Source organism: Rhipicephalus sanguineus, chromosome 3, assembly GCF_013339695.2.
Source record: "Rhipicephalus sanguineus isolate Rsan-2018 chromosome 3, BIME_Rsan_1.4, whole genome shotgun sequence".
In the NCBI taxonomy this organism is placed as follows: domain Eukaryota; kingdom Metazoa; phylum Arthropoda; class Arachnida; order Ixodida; family Ixodidae; genus Rhipicephalus; species Rhipicephalus sanguineus.
Window position 1 is genome coordinate 172767412 of NC_051178.1, and position 24637 is coordinate 172792048.

Below are 24637 nucleotides of genomic sequence, written 5' to 3' on the forward strand. Positions count from 1 at the left end.
TCCGCGTCAATCAAGGCCAACTCCCGCACCTCAGCGGCGGGATGCAATAGTGGCGGGTCGGGATCAATACATCGACTGAGAAGAAAAAGAAGATGGCTTTCGCATTCGAGTCGAATTAAGTGAATGCATAAGAGACCCTGTGAATTTTTTTTTTTTTTTACATCCGTAAGGGTGTTCTGTTGTCCCGTGGGTAACACCCCTACCTTTACGGCTATATGAAATCTTTATAGCACTCAACATCGAGCTTAACATCAAGTACGATAAGAAAGGCATCTTTGAAACCTTTGCACTGACTGTGACCACCTGGTGTGCATACAAACATCTGATACGAGAAGCAGGCAGCGGAAGCTAAGAAGTTCAGTAATGTCGAAAGTTGGGCGAGTTGGTGATAGTTCATGATTATATATGAAGCAGCGCACGACGACAGGCACAAAAGGAACGAAAGGGACACCGCTGCGGTGTCCCTTTCGTTCTTTTTGTGCCTGTCGTCGTGCGCTGCTTCATATATAATCAGGAAGCTAAGAAAATTTATTTATTCCATTTTTCTCATCGTCTCTTGCACCTATCATAATTTTTACTTGCAAATGGAACGGCGGCGAAGCCGGCCTTCACTAAGATGGCCGCTGAGTATACATGACAACTGATTCCACAAGACGCTGTTTCAATTCACACACAACACTGGTCACACAGCACACATCTAATACACATATACTCATAAACAAGTCTATATCACAGTAATAATAGTAAAAACTGGTATACTTGTTTTTACCTACGATTCGTTCTTGCCCTCCAAGGTGTTCCAAGCGTGTTGGCCATGCAACAGCCAAACATCATTTTGTGTACGGGAGCATCATCTGTGGGCATACGCGTGCCGTCACTACTTTCGCAGTGTAGCGCTGGTCCTCATGTCGGTTGGCGCTCTGATGATTCAGAACACCTTAGAGGGCTGTGCATTGTGAACTCAATTTATTTCCCTTCATAAGTGTGAATAGTATCTACAAGAACGCTACCAAAAATTTTGTTTGGTTTCCTTCCTCGACACTATACATTGTAGAGTTGAGTAGTGTAGTCCCTGGAATCTGTGGCTCATACCCACACTGGGGGATTGGCCAAGAACCGGTGGTATCTATAACCTAATCTTCTTTGTCGTTGCTTTGTTTAACTAAAACTAAAATGCGCTCAAGCTCGAGGCGGATTTGAGAAAAAGAAGACGCTTTAGCTCGCTCTGAGGACACGCGCGCCGCGACTGTGGATCTGCAGTTTTCCCAGCGTCTTCGAACCAGCCGGCTATGAAGGCCTCTACTGCTCCTCGCTCGCCACCACAAAAGCGCATGAAAAGCAGCGTGAACGCTGGGCCAGGAAATCTCTTCACGCCGTTGCAACCACCTCTGGCGTCATTTCCACAGATTGCTCCGGCTCCTGCTTACCTACCAGCTCCGATGACTCCATTCGGTTACAACCAAGCACAGGCGCCGACGCATCCAGGATATTCCTACAGCGGGTACACATCACCGGTGTATCCGCCGGTACCATTTCAACCCGTCAGCCCAGTCGGTTATCCCCCGGCGGCCACTGCAGGCATTTCGCCAAACTTCGGCGTCGGCCTATCGCAGCCGCAACCACCGTTGATTCCCGTTACAGGCCAGCAGCCGACGGCGCCTGTTCTACAGGAACCCATGATAAAACACAGAAGACGACAACGACGCTCTCCAAGGAGGAGGAGGAGCTCTTCGGCGGAACGACTCCTGACTCACGATGGCGACCAGCGCCGCCGCCGTAGTCGTCGCCACCGCCGTTCCGCCAGCAGGGCAGTTCCCCCACCCGTGCGAGCGAGTCCCATAAACTTCGCGCATCCCCAGCTCTTCGGGCCACCGCCTCACGAAGATCGCATGCAGGACCGCGGCGACGCCGAAGCATTGGGCTCGCGGGATGATCGCGTTGCGTACGGCCTCGTTGCGCTCCTCGCCGTCGTCCTCCTCATACTCGTCGCGGGAATCACTGGCAAGCTTCTATGGGCCTCGTCTCACGAGTTTATACCTGCCGTCGCCGCAGCCGAAAGCGGTGCTGGCGTATTCGACGAACCGAACTCCTACAACACTCCACCGCATGATCACCGCCTACGAAGTGAGCAGGCTCGCGAGAGTTCACCACAGCCCACGGCACTACCAGATCGACAAGGCGACTGCAAGGTGGCTTCTTGCCGCTGGCAGGCCCGCTACCTCAAGGAAAAGCTGAACGACCTGGTGGCACCGTGTGACGATTTCTACACGCACGTGTGCAGCCCCAAGTGGTTCGCTCACGGCGTGGAGTCGCAGCCGTACGCGTACGCCGCGTCGGCTTCCGTCATGCTCGACTTCTGGGAGTACATGCGCCGGCAGCCGACTAACGGGACGACGTTCGTAAGCGCGGCATCGATGATACTGCAACGCTGCGTGCCTGGCTCGACGAGAGACACGGACTGGAACGTGTTTCGGCAGATACTGAGCGAGTTGCTTTTGGACGGCTGGCCGTACGACGCGGCCACGCACGCCACGGACGTCGGCGCCATCGCCGCGAGAGCCGAGAAGATGATCGGTCTGTCGACTGTCGTCAGAACGACCGTCAGGGAACGCGCTCCGAGCAACACTGTACTGCTTCACGTTGACGCTCCGCCCATATTGCTGCGGCGCTTCAAGGGCCTGTTTCCAGAGCAAGACATCAAGGCGTACGGCAACTTTGTCCTGAAAGTTCTGACTCTGTGGAGAAGCGGAGGCAAAAGCATTAAGTCCAGTGCCGCAGACATCACCGATATGGAGGAAAGGATGAACGTCGCCGCCTCTCACACGCTTCGCAAGGTGCCCGTGCTGAACGTCGTTCAAAGCATCAACAAGATGGAATCGCTCCCGCACTGGGACTGGAAATCTTATTTCAGACACTTTCGATACAAAGACGCCTTTCGTCTCTCCAAGGACAAGATAGTGCTGCTCGACCGATTCTATTTTGACCGCCTTTCGACAATTTTGACGCAAGCTCAGTCGCACACGCTGCTAAACTACGTCGGCTACAAACTGCTCGTGCACCTGTCGCCCGTGCTTCCGCCGAACAAGGCTGCTTTCATGGTGCCTCTGAGCCATGAACATCATTTGACCGTCGACCTTCCCAAGAGGCTGGAGGCCTGCCTGCACCTCCTAGAAGGTCTTTATCCGCTCGGAACCAAGTCGTTGGTGTGGTCCCTGGTACAAAGCAAGGCACCCGATATAATTTCGGGCGCCGCTTTCGAAAATCTGCGACGCATAGAGGACTTCGCTCGGCACGAAATGAAGAAGGCAGCTTCGAAGGCACCGTGGATGTCGGAGGAAGAAGCTGCGAGGGCTATCGCCAAGATAGAACGCATGGAAGTCGTCTTGGCGCCGAAGGACCAGGACGCCGCGCTCCACAGGCTCCCGTCGGGTGCGAACGTCTTCGAGAACTCTAGTCTCATCGAGGGCTACTACAGCGTGCTCGTTTCCATCAGAGAGATGTACTGGAAGATGGGGGACCTGAGCCGCTTCCACCAGCCGCTCACCCCGAAGGAAAGCGCCTTCCGGCCCGGCTACTTTTACGAACCGGACCGCAACGAGGTTTCCGTGTCTCCGGTCACCGTCGCCTTCGTCCTCGGCATGTCGCCTCGTTTCGACGTCGCGTCGGCCCAGTTCTACCTCGGCGAGCTGCTGCGAGGTATGTTCGCCGCAATCAGCGAACAGGGATCTCAAGTCGACGAGCGGGGCGAGTTCCGAAACTGGTGGACCTCAGCCACGGAGGTGCGCTTCCGGGAGCGGGCGAAATGCCTGCAAGATCTGTTCGCCGACTCCCTGAAGCATTACTACGGGCGCGATGACTTGTTTCCGGACAAGCACCTATTCCAGGACGAAAACATCGAGGACGGAGCTGTTCTACAGCCACTGTACGATATCTACCTCCGCCTGGTCGACAGGCCCGACAGTGCCGCCATGATACCGGGCCAGGCTAAGAGTCTCACTGTCGCTCAGCTGTTCTTCGTCAACTGGGCTTCGACGTTTTGCGAACCGCAGCAGACGGAATTGCAGTCTCGAGAGCGACTCCGTTTCAAAATGGCCGTTCCGGCGAGGCTGCGCGTCAACGTCGCCCTCTCGCGATTCGCGCCGTTCAAGGCCGCCTTCAATTGTACGAGACATTCGGAGATGAACCCGGACAAAGAGTGCTCGTTCTGGTGATCTGTGTGCTGTCGTCAATACTCTTGTCGATTACTGTCACCCTCCGGGTAGCGAAGGGCGTGACGAACAGTTTCAACAGCGAGCGTTACGTACGTCTAGCTCTTATTGTTTGTAAAACAGCGTTTTTAGCGTTGTTGGTTCGCAAAGCAATGCTGTATATTTCTTGCTAAAATTAATTTTTCCATTTCATGCCTTTTCGATAAATCAATCGCGCTCCTTTATATATTAAAAATAATTCAGTACCCTTCCTCTAAAGGGTAAATGGGGTGCGTGCATGACCTACTTTTCCTTCTTTCCATCGCATTGCGCGGTGCTGCCTCCTAACTTGTTCCTTCCTCCATGCCGGGAATCGGATCTTCATCCATGTGCTTAGAAGCGCAATACTCCAGTTGCTACAGGCAACGACAACGGTCATGCGTTCATGCCCTGGCAACAATGAAATGTGGCAACGTGAAACGAAAAGAGAGAGCACTTTATTCATAAGGGTTTGGGATAAGGGGTCATGAGCTCAATGGGCGGGGCCCCAAGCCCAGGGCTCGACTGGCTACTGCTGCCTTCCTGACGTGACCCAGGAGTGCAAGCTGCACCTCCTAGTTAGCCGTAGCGCTACCGGTAAGCACACCAACCCAAAAGCTATTAGAACTCTGAATATATAGCACATATCTTGAGCTAAAGGCGGCAGTACTGGCCGCCCAGAGACAAGTCAGACGAAAGAGAGGACAGAGGTACTCGCTAGGGTGGGCTTCCCACCGTACCCCCACAACCTAGACGAGGTCCTTGTAGAAATCCCGGAACCCGTCTGCTGCAAGATCTCGATCGCTCCCCCATTTAAGAGCATGGACGTAAACGCAAACAAAAAGCGCAGAGAAGAGAGAGTGCGATGGCTCCCTAAAACATTAAAAAAACAAAACAAATGTTTTGTATTCGATACAACTTTAAACGGTCCGTTGCAACAGTACATAGCAGCGAGAATAGAATGATGGCATATGATCCCTGTACACGTCTTCGATCGCCAAGGCGGAATGCTTTGCCATTGCCCTTGCAATCAAAGAGCAAGAATGCGAAACGAAAAGTGGCCTCGATAAAAGATCAGACTGCCATATCAGAAACTGCTGATCGCCGACAAGTTCACGATCGATAGTGCATGGGTTATCGGAAAACGGCGCATACAAATACGCATGCGGTCGGGGCACCTTCGAGGGCTGCATTTCTCCACGCTCGCCGTCGCTGGGTTCTTCGCGTACAACGCCGCCACCTACCGCCGCCGAAATCTGTAACTCATCAATAAGCTTCGTTTGAAGACAGTGCGCGCAATTGCTCCCGTAGTTTGTGACTAATAGCTTCACGGCAGTACAGTCTTTTGCATGGTGAAGCACGCTTTACAGGACAAAAGGCCGAACGAGTAGCCAAAATTCCGCAGGGTCCTTTATGCATCTGCCTCAGTCGACCTGTCCTGTCGCCTAGGTGAAACTGGCTCATACCCACGAGAGGGATTGGCCAGACTGTCAGTTATAAAGGGAAATGTAAACGCTATGCAACATTTAAAAAAAAAGACAAGGACGAAATGCAATGTAAATAAAAAGTGAATCGAAGGCGAAAGCCATCTTCTTCTCAGTCGATGTACTGAACCCCCCGCGCCCCCCTCCGATAGCTTTCTGCACCTCACCTTGTTTTGCACTGCCTCCGGGATCGACCCACCTTTGACAAAGCAAGGACTTCATGTGATGACGTCATAGTGACGTCATGACGTGAGACGCCGACGCGAGACGCCGGTCAATTTTCGCGTTTGATGAGGCATTTAAAGGCCTGAACACACGTACGCGTTGCAGCATGTCAGCGCGTGACCTTCTGACGCGGCGCCGCGCCCTCTCCCTATGGGGAGAGAGGGCGCGCGGCTACGCGAAGCTGCACGCCCTCCCTCTCCATTGGGAGAGGGTGCGGTGCCGCATCAAAAACTTAGAGAATAACAGAGAGCTGAGCTAGTTGGTAAGTATTTATTCTAAAAAGACAGGGCGTGCAAACACGGACACAAGAAAGAAGTCAGGACACCACAAACGCCGACTAACAACTGAATAGATGCACAACGGCGGAAAAGAAAGAAGGCACGAAAACTTATCTGCGCATGCCCATGCAATAGGCGAACCTATCAATCCGGCACACGTGGGGGCCTACGCGAAAGATAACTGTTAAGGCATTTGATTTCATCTTTATGCAAGTTAATCGACGGTTGGCTCACGCATGCGCTACCACTATTCTCGATATGCCATGCCTCAATCATCAGACGCGTTTCTTCATTCCTATGTCGGTACAAAACTGCGCATTCATCGAATTTTGGCGTGCACTTACAATATCGACAATGTAACAATAGATTAGAAGGTGAGCCTCCGGTTAGTGATATTTTATATTCTAATGATCTCTGGTTAATGCAGCGGCCCGTCTGTCCTACGTAGAAGCGGCTGCAGCTGAAAGGAACCTTATACACCACACTTGTACGGCAATCAGTGAATTTGCTTGTGTGTTTTACGAAACAAATATCGCTTCGCTTCTTGTCTTTTTCTCGCTCATTCTTCCTCTTCACAGCGGCACATATCTTACCTAGCTTATTGGCAGCCATGAAAACGACATTAACGCCGTATCTACTTCCTACTTTCTTTAGCCTGTGAGATACGGAATGAATGTACGGTATACCTACAACACGTTTCTTCCTATCGCTTTCTGCAACCATGCTCGGACTTAATGTAATGGATTTCTTTAAACGCTCAGCGACAGTGGCCACTGCATCACGGGGATAACCTACATCTAAAAGACGCGTAGGCTGTGCGTTAAAGCTATCACTCATTTTGTGCTCACATGATTTGGTGAGGGCAGACTTAAGGCAAGACATGGCGATGCCGTTCTTTACAACCTTCGAGTGCTTCGACAGAAAATTTAATAGCGGTTTTGAAGATCTAGGAGCATACTGTCAGCACACGTGGTTCTTCTGAAATGTTATGGAAATGTCTAGAAATTGTATTCCATTATTCTGAGGCAACTCTTTAGTAAAGTTCAGCCCTCCTCCATTTAATTCAAATTTTTCGCTCACTGAGGTTACCACGTTTTCAGTTGTTAGTCGGCGTTTGTGGTGTCCTGACTTCTTTCTTGTGTCCGTGTTTGCACGCCCTGTCTTTTTAGAATGGACGCATCAAAAAGTCCCGCACTGACACGCTGCAACGCGTACGTGTGTTCAGGCCTCAAGACTTTCGCCTTAAGAAATTTTTCTACGTGCTCATGTGGTAGCTGGTAAGCCAGGCCGTGCTAATACACAAGGAATCGCTGAGCTGTTCGCTCCGTACCCGCGTCACGTAGTTCTCGCGAGGAGGGAGCTCACCGTGGTTAAGTGATCCGGCGGATTCTGCTTGCTTGTTCAGAGCTGCTCTCTTGCTTCGCCAACATTGAAAAAAAAAATGTTGGTGGAGAAATCGTAATGCAGAGCTTTGAAATTCGTTCTGAAGACCGCAAACACGAACAGTTATTTGTTATGCTAGCAATCGGTTGTCAACGTCCGCAGAACGGCGGCAGTTAAAAATGTTTAAAAATTGGGCCGCCTTAATTCTCAATGGAACACTGAATTGAAACAATGAATCAATGAATCGGTTTAGATTCATAAATTGTGATATGAGAACTCTAGTGTCGCTGGTTTCATCATCGTGGGTTTATTAATAGAGGAGAAAATCAAGGTCGAAGTTTCATTTTTGAAATTACGCGCAGGCGTGTCCGGGCGTGACGTCACGGACTTCAAAGTGTATTTTTCGTATTTTGGCGACATTGGCTCAACGAAATTTCCTGAAACTTGACACGGTAAGTCTATTGCCCCCTCAGAGGACAATGTACTTCATTTGTACCGATTAAGAGCCACGTAGGGCCTAGTAGACGCTGTCAAAATCTATGACGTCACGGCGACTGGTGCGAAAACTTCAAGGCGGCATCGCCACCCGCATTTACTTTTTTCGCGTTTTCTCGCTTACCAAGCGTCTTCTCGCGGCAGGCGTGGTGATTCTGGAATTGTGAGTGAGTAATTTACAAATATATAAGAAAAATCGTTTTTTTCCCCCTCTCTCTGTCTTTAGTGTCCCTTCTAAGTATCTGGTAGCGCCACTCGCGGCGTTCGTGTTCTCTGGTGTATTCCTTGGGTTAACGTATTTCGTCGCACTGTCGAAGCCAATCTCAGAAGCTACGTAAAAAGGAGCGCGTGACTGAGATCTGCTTCGCCAGGTGCCGCAACGGTCCCAGCTGCTCACAATAAAAGCGTCCGCCCTTTCAATGAAATAATTCAATTTTTATTCATTATTCTAACAGTTAATTGGCCTTATCTTAACTAAGTTTATGCTCCGATATCACATACGCATCCAATATAACTCTTAACTTGAACGAGAACAATCGATTTCGTAGCAGTTTTATGTTTAATACAAATTTTCCGAATATTCGAAAAACTGGAAGTAAGTGCTCGACAGGAAGCACTTGGAAGAGACACGAAGGTGTTGCTCGTGCCACTTGGAAAAGCTATCAGTCGAAGTTGCGTAGTTTTGCCCTGCTACAACTGGAAGAAGTGCACTGTTTTGAGAAAACCCCTTCCAATCGGTGTGATACCTTCCAATAGACGCCAATATGTGCGCCTCAACTACTCAATGTTTGTTAGAAATCATAATAGCCAAGCATCCCCGCCCCCGTCCAGAAAAAAAAAACGAGAAAAAAAATCAGTGCGCCGCCCGGGAATCGAACCCGGGTCGCAAGAATGGGAATCTTGCATGATACCACTACACCAGCGGCGCCGACGTGGCGACGTGCTTCTTAACGGCAACATATAGCTACTCCTTCTTTCGTTTCTATGCTAAATGAATTTATTTATTTATTTATTTATTTATTTATTTATTTATTTATTTATTTATTTATTTATTTATTTATTTATTTATTTATTTACAATGTTGTAAGCCCTCGCCGGCTGTTACAGGGGTGGGAAAGGACATTATACTAAGTACAAAGCAGTTCCAAACGTCGCTTAAAAGCTTCAGCTGAATGACAATGAACAAATACACTGGAATCGAGCTTGCTCCAGTCGATAATTGTACGAGGCAGAAAAGAAAACTTAAGTACATCAATTCTTGTAGTGTAGGGCAAAATAGCGTACGGATGATTGATACGCAGTGGCACTCGGGCAAATACAAGGTAGTATCTATGTTCAGTGTTGCATTATACAGTTGGTATAGTAACTTCAAGGGTGCGATTTGTCTGTGCGTAGGACTGCAGCTTCTGAAGCTTAGCCCTGTGAAGTAACGCGGTCACTGATTTCGTCCTCTGGTAGTCCGCATAAGTAAACCTGGCTGCCGTTCATTGGATTTGAATGTTTTAATTTTTTTTTAATTCTACGGGAACATAACGTACACAGAGCCCCTTGCGCATTCGCCTAAAACGACCCGAAGGCGAACGCTATCCGGTGTGGTTTGCTATCTTACCGTGCACCCGGATACTCGGATACAACTTTAGAAATCCGCGGCATTTCCTCCCCAAAGGCGGATTAACACAAGCCTTCACCAATGGGCGCGTACTCCAGACTGACGTCATGGGCCGGACAGCCGGTGACCCCGCCTTCAGAGAACATTCGGGACTATTTCTTCGGTCGCGGAGGCGATTGACATCCGCGCTTCGGTCGCCGGGGCGGGGCTTCTCTGGTCTTCTTAAGTTGCATCCGACTGCAGAAGCTTGGCATGTGTGTGTCCACCAGAAAAGATGAACACCGAAACTTATGTCTGCCCAAAGACGCCAAGAGCGCTACACATCTGCCGTGTTGTGTATGCCGCAAGCTAGCTTCATGAACTGCCACTTTTACAGCGAAGGTGTTATATGGCTAGGGTTTTGCGCATTTTTTCTGCGCGGCAACAAAAACGTATGTGCGCAAATTGGGCGAACCCCACCGCTCACCGCGGGTCCAATAAAAATGAACGAGGCAACACACCGGCGACAAACACCTATTATAAGGTCGTGCACGAAACGCCAAGAGCATGCGACGAGCCAGACAAGGCGACACATGTCGCGAAACGGGGAACGCGGCAAAAAGAAGCAGCTACCATGCTGCTAAACTGGAAAACTTAAAAGGAGCACACGCGAAATTCAAAAGGGACTCTCTAGACGGCCATTTTGTATTTAGTGGCAGTGTCTGTGATCGGCATATGGTTCGAATTTCTCTGTCACCTCTGCGTCTAAACAGCTTCGCGGGTCGTCCACCTTCACAGAGTAAAATGCCTCAACTTTTTCTTTTTTTTCTTTTTTGCAATATCTAGGCATGCTTACCCATCTGCATTAGGGCAGGGTAATAGCGGGTCTGCCCCTGCGGCTTCTATTCGGTAATTGCGGCACACTGAGAATCGATATTGTTAATCAGACAGAGGGAGAGAGGGAGAAAGTTATTGCATATAGCTTTCGTGGTGTGGTATTACAGTCACACACGTTGCTGTTTCTGTGGACAGAAGTCAAACAAAAACAAGAAAAAGAAAAAATAAGTAATGTGCGTATTGTCAGTAATTGAACTATAGGTAGACGGCATTGTGCTCTAGTGCATGCAAAGCAAGAACACGAATAAACACGTCATCCACTTGCGTATCACCCTATGAATACCTTCTCTTGACTCGCATAAAATCACTTGGTTATCGTGTTATCAATTTCACTTTTATTTTTCAATGACATAACGCGAACAAACTGTACAAAATGCGAATTCAAAATAATTGATGGGGTTTTACGCCCCAAAACCACGGCGTGATTAAGAGGGACGCCGTAGTGGAAGGCTCCGAATCTGGTGTTCTTTAAAGTACACCTAAATCTACGTACACGGGCCTCAAGCATTCTCGCCTTCCCCGAAAATGCGGCCACCGCAACCGGGATTCGACCCCGCAGCCTTCGGGTCGGCAGGTGAGTATACCATAAGCACTAGACCACCGGAGCGGTTCTTTGTTTCTTAGTAATCGTGACATAAAGGAAAAAGGTAGCATCTGTGGATAGTCTCGACGGTCTGGTGCGACAGAGACGGTAAAACTAGGTAAGTGTAGGTAATTGTTCTGCAAGAAATGTGCTTTAATTGCACGTTATAGAAAAAAAACGCGAGATTTAATTAGCGTGCACAGACATCAGTCTATGGCTGCCTATACGTTTATTGAAATTTATGTTTTGCTAATACATAACCCTACAATCTTACGAAAAGTGTGTGTGTGTGGGGGGGGGGGGGTCTCAGATCCATTACCAATACTGGTGGAAGTTCTGAGACCCCTGCCCCCCCCCCCCCCCCCCCCCCCCCCCCGGACCGAGAGCCCCTGACTTTAAGCACTGCCATTGAAACGCAGCCGTCCAAGAGGAACGCGGTCCTCGCAAGAACAAGAACAAGAACAGAGCCAACGTTGAAAGCGGCGGTACCGGCGCGCCCACGACCGGCCGTGCTGCTCGTCCCCCAGCTGCCAACCGAGGCCTTTCGGCCAGGATACATCAGCTCCTTTCTATCGGCGGAGGGAGCGCTCAGCTCCCACCCATCACACTACCGAGCGGAACGAGCGCTGCGACAGCGTTGTCTGCACCCTGCGTGGCGCCGGAGGCGGCTTCGGTTGCCGTGCCGACAACTGGTTCGCTGCTGCTAAGGTAAAAGGGCACCAAACATCGAGATTAAAAAAAAAAAAAAAACTTATGGAGTGGACACTCTCGCAACGCCTTACTGACAAAAGTGAAGGAAACATTTGCCATCCCGTTAACCTCAGAATCTTGCTCTTTTCGGGTCGCGTCCGCATAGAGATCAAGTGGTTTTTCATTGTTAATGTAATCGCGAGGTTAACTCTTAAATAAGAGATCGCTGTTCCCGACGAAAGTAACATCGAGATGATCATTGATGGCTTGACCTAAAAAAAAAAAAAAATCACAGCATATCCACGGAGTGAATGATGATGAGTGGGCGAAGCTGCGGAGGTTCATCGGTAAACCGTGAATCTTCCGTGAATTCTGCCCAGTACATCATCACCGACGTGAGATCGGGCGCGTTTATACTAAAGGTTCGATGAGTTATGACGACTTGCAGCTGACTTTAATTTTACATGTACGCTGTGAATTTTCATTGTTTAGAAAACCATTGCTTTAGAAAACATCTGGCGTCTGTCGTTAAGCAGCTGGCGTCTTTTCGTTTTGCTTTAGAAACATCTGGCGTTCTTTCGTTTTGCTTTTACAAAACATCTGGCGTCTTTCGTTGGTTTATTTCATCAATCAACGGCGTTTTGAACAAAATTTTTATTGTTTAATCACGCACAGGAGAAATCTCACCAGGCACTACCTTGGAGGTAAACAATGGCTGCTAATGGGAATGAGAGACAGAAGAAGTCGGCTTTTAGCTAACGCTGCGAATTTTTTATTGTTCAACAACGCACAGGAAAAATCTCCCACCGGCACCACCTTGGAGGTCAAAGCATAAGACTGGTTACGCACTACGACTACGACTACGAGGGACGAACGGGTGCCGCCTTAAAGCTTCGCCCCTAAAAAAGGGAACATCCCAGAATTTGACCAGTAACTCAATGACACACGTTGAGCAGTATCTGCTCGGAAAAAAAACTTCCATACTAAACCTGTAGGGAATGGGAGGAAAACTGTCCCTTTTCTTCGCTGAACGCTAACGTTTTATAGTTCCCCTACTATGATGGTGGCCGCAGCCGCCATCTTTTGGGGTGGCACGGCTTCACTCTTGAGGTATAATACTTAGAATATTCTAGGATCTGTACTTGAGGCGTAATTTCCACCTCAGCAATTATTTTTAAACCTCCTTGGCGCCAACGCGCCCTTGACGCTTGCTCCGAAACTACTGCCTGCGAGCATGCATGACTTGGGCTGCTGGTCTGAGACATGTACAGTTGGGATGGAAAGAAACGCAAACATGCGGCATCTACGTTCTCTGCTTTCACATTTATTTGCAAGCGGTTGTAGCTTGGATGGTCATAAAGAACCACTAGAGTCATCCATGATACAATCAAGAACCATATAGCATCTTTTTACTGCCACCAAGGTCAGTATGTGATGAAAACAGCGCGCTGCGCCGTTCGCGTTTCATTCCATCCCCCATGTACAGTCACATGAATTCCAGTTTGTTATACCTGTGAATGAATTGTTGTGTTTCACAAATATTTTCATGAATTCTCTTAAACAATTACAACATACGCATGTGTTCATGTGATCAATAGCTTTTTAGCCCTTCTGCCGAGTTCGTTCGTTCTTGCATTGCTGTGCTAAGAGGAGGAGGAATAAACTTTATTAAGGAATAAACTTTATTATTGCTGTGCTAAGACACGTATTTATTTAGGTGTAGATGTACTGTCGAGCGTCACTTTTCTTTTGTACTTTAATCTTTGTTCTTCCTGCCTTCAACTAACTCAACATTAAACCGGTAGTACATTATTTAAGATAGCCAATGTGTGCAAGCGGCTCGATTTTTTAATACGTATAAAGCGTATACGTATAATACGTTTAATACGTTTAATGTACGTTTAATACGTATAAAACGTATAAAGCAAGCGCCTATAGTAACTCTTCATGCGCTCATACATGCGTGGAGGGACACACCTATTTGTCAAATCATCAGATGCCTGTGTGAAGCGTTTTATTGTGTTACGCTTCTCACTGGTGCCAAAGAAGGTGGGGGTGCCGTCTTTGTTAGTGTAGTCGGTGCAGTTGCTGTTATGCAGCGGCTTCCTCATTATAATCAAGGATAATGAAAGCTGAATTGAAATGAATGTAGCCTCCTAAGCTGTCGGCGCTTATCTCTCCAGGCTGACTCGTTATGTTTCGAAGTCCTTCATGAGAATACGTTCTTCGACGTGTCCCTGCAGGCCGCCGTTGTACATGCCACCGGTGCCCATGGCGGCTGCCGGCGAGGTGCCACCTTCGGCGTCATCGTCGCTGTTCGCATCGGCTCGCCTATTGGCCGGTCTGGACTTTGGGTGCAGCGCAGGCGGCAGCGATGGCGGTGCCAGCGCCTTCCGCAGGGTACTGCCGCATCACAGGGATGTCATGGCGCCGCCGGACCTCCCACCAGACGGTACGGGAATACTTCGTGGTTCATCGATGTTGACACCCTTTTGTTGGGATCACGACTGTTTATTATTTAGCCTGATTCCGACGCCGGCGCTTTTAACTGACCGATGGTGACCGTTGTGTTGAAGGTTAAGATAGCGCATGCTACCTAGCTTGGCGGATATAGCCGACAAATATGATGTAACAGCTCGCGCTACAGCACTATCGATTCTTAGAAAAGAAGGGCACCCTAAACGTAGGTTGCGCGTGTCTGTAGCTATGTTTGTGTAGGTACATGCACTCTACTGCTTGCGTGCTAAATCGATAGACGATCGGTGTGTACCAGTCACCCTAAATATATACCTTGCAGGCGAAAATGCTATAGAGGCCCGTGTACTTAGATTTAGGTGCACGTTAAAGAACACCAGATGGTCAAAATTTCCGGGGCCCTCCACTACGGCGTCTCTCATAATCACATCGTGGTTTTGGGACGTTAAATCCCAGATATTATTATTATTACATAATAAAATCGTGCTTTTGGGACGTTAAACCCCAACAATTATTATTATTAAATACATACCTTCAATTCCCATAACTATACCGAGCAGCGAAAGATCATGCCTATCAGATGAGACCTAAAGATCCAGCTAGATCTGTCTCCATCGTCGCGTGAGCTAAGTCGTCGTAGCCCAAAGACTGGCGACTGCCTTGTAGCGACGCCATCACGACAAACCCAAGACCAATAACAGTTTTTGCCTGCTCCTTCTAAGAAATTTCTCTATTTTTATGTTCCACTGCATCTGAGTGTATGGGCGGAGGGACCCTAGTCAGGCAGAGATAATCGGCCTTTAGTCCCTTCAGCCTATAGACAATGTTTGTCTGAATAAATTGAAATTGAATTGAATTTAATTTCAGTCGAGAGAGAAGCCTGTGTGAAAACAGAGCGACCGAATCAATTTATTTTCCTATTTTTTTTTTCTGAGGAAAGCGTGGAAAGCCCTGGAAATTTCTAGCTGCCGTAGTCATGATTACCACTTGCTGCGCATCAGAACTCCCACGTCTTCTTGACGTTAGAAAAAAAAAAATCTAATCACTTCGAGTTCTGTAGTGATGCCCTGCCACAACTCGAGGAAGCACACTGTTTTGAACGAATCGTGATCGGCGAAACCCCTTCCGATAGTCGTCACTCTCCGCACCTCAACTACGTAATGCTCGTAAGAAATCATAATAACAGCACACCTCCGCCCCCGCCCTGAAAAAAAAAACGAAAAACCTTTCTGCGCCGCCCGGGAATCGAACCCGGGACGCAAGAATGGGAATCTTGCATGATACCACTACACCAGCGGCGCCGATGTGCGATGGTGCTTCTCAACGGCTATATATAACAAATTATTATTTCGTTTCTACACTAAATGAATATACTGTTGTTGTTTTAATTATTAAAATTTTTTTATGTGGAATCTTAATGTTCACAGAGTCCCTTATGCATCACAGAGTCCCTTAATGTTCACAGAGTGCCAGACGCCTTAGCCACACCTAAGGCGACTCGAAGGCGAACGCCATTCGGTGTGGCTGTCTTGCTATGCACCGTCCATATCGACGTCTAATGTTCACTAGTTAAGTTTCACTAATAAACGCAATGTTCACTTAATCTGCTTTGATTATCATCACATAATTAACATTCACGATTAACGTTAAGTAATTTAAATTTCACTAATTGACTCACTATTAATTAAATTTGCTTTGATGATTATGATGATTTTTTTTATGCATGGCTCACACCCACTCTGGGGGATTGGCCAAGAAACGATTAATTTTAGGTAGAAGTGGCCACATATGATTTCGTCGTATATTATCTTCTTCTTTATCGCCTCGATTTCGTGCTTTCGCAAAGACGAGGATAAAGTCACGCGAACGCCTTTTTTTTTTTAATCACGCGAACACCGAAAAGGAAAAGGGAGCGCGCTGCTCGCGCACCTCGAGGCACGTGTCGCGCGGGTTGTCATGTGACTTTAGGCCGGGCCAAGCGAACGCAGCTTTTTTATATTTTTTTTAGTCACGTGAACACCGCAAAGACGAAGTGGCCGCGTAGATCGCGCGCCAGGAGCCACGACGCTCACGTTTCTTTTTTCTTTGTGTGTGTGTGTGTGTGTGTGTGTGTGTGTGTGTGTGTGTGTGTGTGTGTGTGTGTGTGTGCGCGCGTGCGTGCGTGCGTGCGTGCGTGTGTGTGTGTGTGTGTGTGTGTGTGTGTGTGTGTGTGTGTGTGTGTGTGTGTGTGTGTGTGTGTGTGTGTGTGTGTGTGTGTGTGTGTGTGTGTGTGTGTGTGTGTGTGTGTGTGTGTGTGTGTGTGTGTGTGTGTGTGTGTGTGTGTGTGTGTGTGTGTGTGATTCACGTAGCAGACGCAAGCATTTCACCGCGTGACATTTCCCATGGGGCACGTAAGGCTTTCGCCTAAGTAAATGTTTTCCTTCCTCCTCGTCCTACGAAATCAAGAGAGACGTCTGAGCGAAAACAGAGCGACCGAGCGACAGGCGCCGAGTGAAGTGCCTCTGTGCTATCTTCAAGACCACCCTGTCTAGCGCCGGTACAAGTTGTCTGAAAACCCTGATAAAAATAAAGTATATAAAATTGACGGAATGGGTTAAGCTAAGGGTTGTATATGATAGTGTGAACTTTAAGATACGTCATCAGTTAAAATTGGAACCATATAATTAGTAAAAATCAGTGTAAACAGCAATTACATATCAGAAACCAATCGGATAGGGCTCGTTGCGGCACCTGCGGGATCAGATCTCAACCACGCGCTTCCTTATACGTGGCTTCGGCAACGCTCGAAACACGAAGTTAACATATAGACCAGGCCACACGAACGCCGAAAACATACATGGATGGTGCAGAATTGGTTAAGCTAAGGGTTGTATATGAAAGAGCGGACATTAAGGTAAGTCATAATTTAAAATTGGAGTCATATAATTAGAAGAAGTTAGTATAAATAGGAATTACATATCAGCCCATCGGATCTGGCTCGCTACGCTAAAGGGTCGCGAACATCTGGCGTGCAGACGTCACATCCTTACCCAAGTTTGCCCGAGAACCGGTGTGAGTGCCACCCCTAAGTCTTGCATTAGGGTCGCTTTACTTTTTTTCTGATGGAGCAATGTAGAAAGCTCTGGGAACTACAAGCTGCCGTAATCGCGGTTATGACGTACATTTGCGCACCAAAACTCCCCACATCTGCTTGATGTTCAAAAAAAAAAAAAAGCTGACAGTCTTGTATTACGGCCCTGCTGCGTCGCAGGAGGCGCACTGTTTTGAACGAAAAATACACGATAGGCAAAACACCTTCCCGTTGTCGTCAATCTGCGCACTATAACTTAACGTTCGGTACAAATCATAATAACCTAACATCCCCGAAAAAAATCCAAAAAATAAGAGTGCGCCGCCCGGGAATCGAACCCGGGTCGCAAGAATGGGAATCTTGCATGATACCACTACACCAGCGGCGCCGACGAGGCGACGTGCTTCTTAACGGCAACATATAGCTACTCCTTCTTTCCTTTCGATATTGCATGAAAATTTTGTTGTTTTAACTCTTGAAAAAGCGTTTCATGATGTACATTTTCTATTTGAGGGAAGTCAACTTCTATTTTCGTACGTAAAAGAGAAAAACGCATTGTGTTATATTAGACCAAGTGTGTACGGCTGACGAAGGATATATCATGTCGGCAAGAGATCCTAAATGATTTTTAATTATACGTAATCTTGCGTGTGTGGAGAATGAAAATTGTTCATTAACTATAACAAAAGCGAGCTACAGCACGTACATTCAGAGTATACAAGTAGTGGTGTCCGCTAGTTGCAGAAAACGATATCAACGCGCCCATACTGTGACCTCAGAGATCTGGCAGCCCAACATGCTGTCACACTACTCGATCTAAACATTGCACTGATACCCGCTGATACTAAGGCTTACCGCGTTATCGCGCTGATAAGCGAAGCATAGCGAGAATTGTTCCTCGAGAACTAGAAACCGACCGCACGCGTAGCTTCCATCTCAATAGACCGATGGAAATTAGGAAGTGGCCGTACGGGATGCTTGACTGCTGATCCAAAGGTCGCGGAATCGAATCCCGGCCGCGGCGGACGCATTTCGATGTAGGCGAAATGCTGGAGGCCCGCGTGCTTGGATTTATGTGCACTTTAAAAAAACCCAGGTGGTCGGAATTTCCGGAGCCCTCTGGCGTCCCTCATAATCATATCGTGGTTTCGGGACGTAACAGGCCAGATATTTTAAGTGGCCATGCGGGGCATCAGAAGGACGCGCGCCCACGCCGTGACATCACTGAAACGAGTGAGCGTATCTCACTCTCTCCCTATGTGTATGGGGAGGGGAAGAGGCGCTATCTAAAGTCTCTTACATCCTCAACTCCGTACCTTCTGCACACAACAACAATTTTCATGTCTTGCTTTCGTCTCCTTTCTTCAAAACTCTTCGGTCCCTACTTTCCTATCAAAAATGCTATGCCAAACCGAAACCGCGCATACTGTTCAATCGTGGCTTGAACGTTCTGGTGCACAGAGTTGTTCTTGAGCGAGTACGCGTCCCAACCTGTGTACACCTAATTTTTAGAGTGCACAGCCGACGGTGACAAAGAGAGTGCATGGTGTTAGAAACGGAAGCTGAAGTCAGAAGAGAAAGAGGCGTGCACTTAAATTTCATCAAAGATGAAATTTAAGTGCGCGCCACGCTCCCACCACGCTTTATAACATACACTAACGTGAGAAAGAGATAGAGAGAGGGAATTCACTTTATTGAGACCCTGAGGAAATGGATCATGGGAGCCTTATGGGCTTCCTTGGCAACCGAAGTGCACTTGCGAGGAGCCCACTACGCTATAAATCATAAATTTTGTGAAGTAGGGAAGCAGCCACTATGCAATTAGTGGAAGGAGCCACTATGCAAGGTAGAATACTGGGCTCCCGCGCAGAGGGCCCAGGTTCGAACGCTATTCCATCCCGGATGTCTTTTCTTATTTTTTTTTTCGCGCGATAGTGGTTACGGACACCGGCGGCGGCGGACAACTACGGTGCCAAAAACGGCCCTTGTTGTGATCTCATAACAGGTTTCGCCGTAAAACGGTTCGGTTGTTCCTGGAATTAGGAAACCTTCCTCATAATGTAGCAGTGGGGCTTGCCCCGCTTTAGTGCTTCAAAATAAACGTTTATTTATCCTTCTACACCTACATCTACACTTCTGAAAAGCGGCTGTCAGATTTGTCTCTTACAATAAAAACACTTTAAAATGTTGTAAGGTAATTAACCTCGCAGTGGACGTCTGCATCTTTAAAATGGGGAAAAGAGGAAGGGGACACAAAAAAAGGCGAAGCTTGCACTAAGTCGCGCAAGGCTTGAAATAGCGAAGCTGGACGATTCTAAAGGTTGCTTCTAGGTTGTTGCTAGGCTTTAGCTAGGTGATGCTAGGTTGTTTCTAGGTTGATTCTAATTTGTTTCTAGGTTGCTTCTCAGCGCAGAGAGGTTCGAGTCAAACCACAGACGGTCACAGACACGCCACGCGGATGTCCAAACTACAGAGACAGAAACTCGCGCTGACACCGAGTGTAGGGCACCTCCCATAGACCTACGGGCATGTTGTCGTTCGCGTCGGGCCTCCATCGCTTCGGGGTCTTCTCGCAGCCGCCGTTGCACTTCCCGTTCCCTAGTATTCTCAGTACGTACCGCTGAAGCACTCCGTACAGATGCTTTAGCGAAGCTGAAACGTGCGGCCACGGTGTTTATCACTGGGTTAATCCCGATGGTTTATTAAAGCTTTCCTCAATTACTGGTTACATCTGTCTAGAAACCTTAATTGGCGTTTGCCGCCCGTCTGTCTCCTTTTCTTCATTTTCAGTGGACCAGCGGTGAGTAGTGGGATTTGCACAATTTCTGTGTCACAAACCCGTTCATGATGATGATAGTTTTTTGTGCACACCAAAGTTTTTACGGCCGGCTTAAACAGCTTCGATATTAGAATTCTATAGATAGAACCAACGTTACTAGAACTTTGTTCTAGTAACGTTGGATAGAACAAGGCGTCGCAAATTTACTGCTCTGGGGCGTATCTAGAACACCGTCAATCAAACGAAAGATCTGGCTATCTCTTCCGAATGACGTTCATACCGAAGGTATGGGTATACTGCTGAAGATATTAAACGGGGAACCTAACTGGTTTCAGCTCGTTGCAGGTTGAAACAAACGAATGATACCGCCGTTGGCAGTTAAGGACACGTCTCAGCGATGACCACCACCCAACTCCAACGGAAAAAAAAAAAAGTTGTTTCTTTTATCTCCTTCTCTCAAGCACTGACCGAACCTAACGTTTAACCGAGCCAAATGCTGCTTTCTCTCCACCTCCTTTTTTCCAGACACAACGAAGAGCAGGGCAGAAAAATGAATATCAGGAAAACTTCCTCCGCACTTTTCTAAATTAGTACTCTTGTTCTTCGCATGTTCTGAAGAGTACGATCATATACCGCCATCGGGTATGATCGCACTCTTTAGGAGTAGTGGTTTAGGGGATGTAGACTAGACCCCGCACCAATGATAAAACTTCGAGTCACAGAACTAGCGTTGAAAGTAGGGCGAGTTGGTGCGGGATCGTCTTCTAACAAACAGCGCAGCAGGATGAGACAGGACTGCAATCTTGTGTCTCTTCTTTCCTTGTGGTCCTGTCCTGCTACGCAGTTTGTTAGAAGATGATCGAGTCACAGAGCTATAGTTGCTTTTTTAGTTGTTTTATGCTAAACACCGAGTGTTGTGAAAAGCAGGTCAATATACAGGTGTATAGATTCTGTGGCCTCAAAGGAAGCCTCGAACGTGTTTGTATACGGTACTCGCGCAGCAGCTGTGCCGATGCCGTGCGCACCGTCGCCAGACCTGCAGCAGCCGCAGCACCGACCGAGCGGTGGCGAAGAAGTGCTGCTGCACGAGGTGGCAGCTCAGGTGCTGCTGGTGGCTCTGCGCCGGGCGCGGGCCAACGAGCTGTTCCGCACGCTGCCCGCGGGAGACCAGGCCGCCATCTTGGACGAGGCGTGGCCACAGCTCTTCCTGCTGCAGGCTGCCCATTGGCCGCTGGACGTGCTGCTGCTCATGGGTCACGTGGCAGCTTCCGTTGCCCTCGGGGTATGTATCCTTATGTGTCTATAGTCAGTTACAAGCTAAGAGTAAATGTAAGCTCCGCCCACAGCCGTCGCTGTCCAAATCAGAGAAAGCTTTCACAGATGCCCCATCCAATTGCATTTCCATACTTCCGTGACGTCAGGCACATTTCACGTATTTCAGGTAGGTGATTTTCCAATACAGGCAAATGTTCGTGTCGATGGTTTTCGATCGAAAAATTTGAACTTCCTGGCATATTTCAGCAAAGATTCCGACATCACTGCTCGGGGAAACGTAATATTTTAAATAGGGACTAAAAGCTATTAATTGTCGATACGCGTAGTAACTGCATTAGCAGCGAAAAAGTACTTAGGGTTACAATGGAAACCACCTAGCACGACTCTCCTGCATAGGTGAATGGCAGGTGCGCCGCAGTTCTAGGGGCGGAGGTTGTATCTATTCTTAGGGCGCAGACGACTATAGATAATCGTGTTCTTTAGTGTGGTAAGAGTCCTAGTCCTTGTCCATGTACTTACATACACATCTACCTATATATACTCGATGACAACCCATGTCTTAAAAAACTTCGAGCGCGAACTAAGACAGGGACAAGAGTGAGGGAACGACACCAGCGCTATCTATCAACTGAAAGCTTCATTAAGCAAGATAAAACATATATACCCGGAACACGTCACCCGCTGCACATGCGCACCGTCCCATAGGTGCAATACGAGGCACTATCACACCGTATCTACTTGCTACCCTCTTTCCTTTAGGAGCGACACTTCTTTGCTGCTAATTCTTAATGATGGCTGACTGATACAGGATGACCCCCTAATGTGAATGTGAAACGCCTCTGCAAGTTCCGGTGTGGTGCGATCACGGCGCTTATACAGAGTGACCGTGTCAGAAAAGCTCGCTTCGCAACCACACTGCGCACAATGAATGGCTAAATGCGTGACCGTCTCTGAAAGGAAGGCCGCTCACGCATTTAGCCATTAGGCAGGCGTGACGTCACGCCACGTGATCCGCTGCGATGCTGTCGATTGTACTGACCCACATCGCGACAGCGAAAAGGCGTACATGTGACTACAGCTACTGATTTATCGTGGCTGTCACAAACGATCGCATAACCAAGCGCGCGCCTCCGCCTCCAAACGACTCCACGAAATCACGGCGCCAACGATTAGCCTCAACTGAGCACGCGCATCGAAATAGAGAGAGAGAGAATTGATTCGGAGAGTGAGCGGCGTGACTAGGCGGGCGCCGCGCAGAGCAAGTAGTAACCACCGCTTGCCATCGCGTGCTTTGTCGCTTCCTTGTCGTCGCGGACGTCGTGCGGGGTCACCATTCGCTTCTCAACTCCTTTTAATCTGGCTGTTCTTCGAGAAGCTGGCGATAATCAACGCAGTCTAACGTAGAGAAAAGAAGTCTGACGTCGCCGCTTCGTACACGGACACAAGAAACACGCTGAGCATGATATTGAAGAACAACGCCTACAAGAGGGCCAACCCGGCCAAGGCAGACTAGAGGCTTCCGGCGCCCGACGAGTACGCACAGCTGCGTTTGAAGAATGTTGGGTCACTGTTTACGTCGATACTGTATTTTCTCGCCTACAACCCACCTCTGCGTATAACCGGCACCCCCGACTACAAACCGCGAGAAAATAAAAACAGAGAAACTTCCCCACGTATTGCGGTATAAGCCGCCTTCCTTGCATTATTGCGAAGCAGTGCCGTGAAGCCAACTTGCGCACCAAAATTTGCAATTAAAGTCAGTAAATTTTCAGAAGTTTTATATCGAATTACTTGACATACCGAACTCATTTTCATTTTTTTAGCGAGTTCTATATACGGGGGTTCGACGAAAGTCGAAGACGCGAGCTAGTCTCACCGAGGTGTCTCAATAAAAAAATTACATATCTTCCAAATTTCGTATTTGAAGCCCCTCTGACTGAGCGTAACTAAAACTCTAAATTTTGTATTTGAAACACCTCTAATGCAAATGTCTTAAGCACTATACATGCGTCTTTGCATTGCAGGCGGAGCTCCAATCTAGCGTGCGACAAATCCAACAAGCCATCGCCCAGTGCAAAGCGCTGGCCCTTGACCCCATCGAGAGGACCCTGCTGGAAACCATACTTCTCTGCAGAAAAGGTGAACTGCATGAGGAGAGGCGCTTGCATGCAACGGATCAGCCGACGCGGAGTCAATGCCGCTTACCGTCGCTTTCAAGTTGAGCGAGACAGAGTACATACTTAATTGTATTTCGTCTAATTATATAATTCGTTAACATTAATTGATCAACTTCTCAAGTATTATAACTAAATCAAAAGTCTCTATGATAAAATTGTAGACCATCCTGAAAACACCCGATGCAGCTCTGCGTCGTTCTTTATGTGCTACACAAATGATTTTACGAAGTGTGCAAGGGAGATCTCCGATACACGGAAAACGTGTCGGCCGACTAGGCTTCATTTCATTTGCGGTTAGCAATTTCGGTGTATAATTTGATTTCCGCTCCATTAGTTCACATCGGGTTTTCACAAAATAAAGTTTAAAAAATGTTGCAGTGGCTTAGGTCGGCTATGCCAGGATAACATAGCGTTAGCAAAGGTTCAGCTGATTGTTCTTAGCTTTCCTGATTGTCTAGGATTAGCTTGATTATCATGCTTACTGCTGCTCCAATGACACACACATGGTATACATATTATGTGGCACATGTATATTTATTTTGTCAGGCAACTACTTCGGGATCCGATGAGTTAAGCTTCTCCGCTCTTCTGCGCCGTTGAGCAGCATTTGCGCTCTCCTTCTCCATGGCTAAACCACACTGGCAAACGCCAGTCAGAGGCGCTATCAAGCGGCTCCAGCGCAGTGTCAGACGGCGACTGCACAGCGAAGGCGAATAGCTGCGCGCGCGCCGGCGCCAGTACGTCTACCTCGGCTACGACGTCACTCCTCTGGAAAGCGCAGACCGGCGGCAGCGAGTCGCGCGCGGTAGCGGCGGAGTGCGCGGGAGGTGCCAGCTCCGATGCGCCAGCTGTGTGACATCACAGCTCTTGAGGAACCACGCGAAACTGGCTCGGCTAAGCCAGTGTAGCTAACGCTACAAAATAAAATAAGAAGTTTTTAAAATAGTAAAATAACCAAGCAAAATGCAGGACTGTATGTATGTATATATATTACTTTTCTTTCTTAATTTTT

The 24637-nt window shown here is 48.1% G+C and overlaps 3 non-coding genes across 3 annotated transcripts; all 3 read right to left on the reverse strand.

Moving 5' to 3' along the window:
- Window positions 1-8948: 8948 nt before the first annotated feature.
- Window positions 8949-9019, reverse strand: Trnag-ccc (transfer RNA glycine (anticodon CCC)). The gene has a single exon. It is a non-coding gene; the product is annotated as a tRNA-Gly (tRNA).
- A 6535-nt stretch (window positions 9020-15554) lies between these two features.
- Window positions 15555-15625, reverse strand: Trnag-ccc (transfer RNA glycine (anticodon CCC)). The gene has a single exon. It is a non-coding gene; the product is annotated as a tRNA-Gly (tRNA).
- Window positions 15626-17711: 2086 nt separating this feature from the next.
- On the reverse strand, window positions 17712-17782 carry Trnag-ccc (transfer RNA glycine (anticodon CCC)). The gene has a single exon. It is a non-coding gene; the product is annotated as a tRNA-Gly (tRNA).
- Between the last annotated feature and the right edge of the window lie 6855 nt (window positions 17783-24637).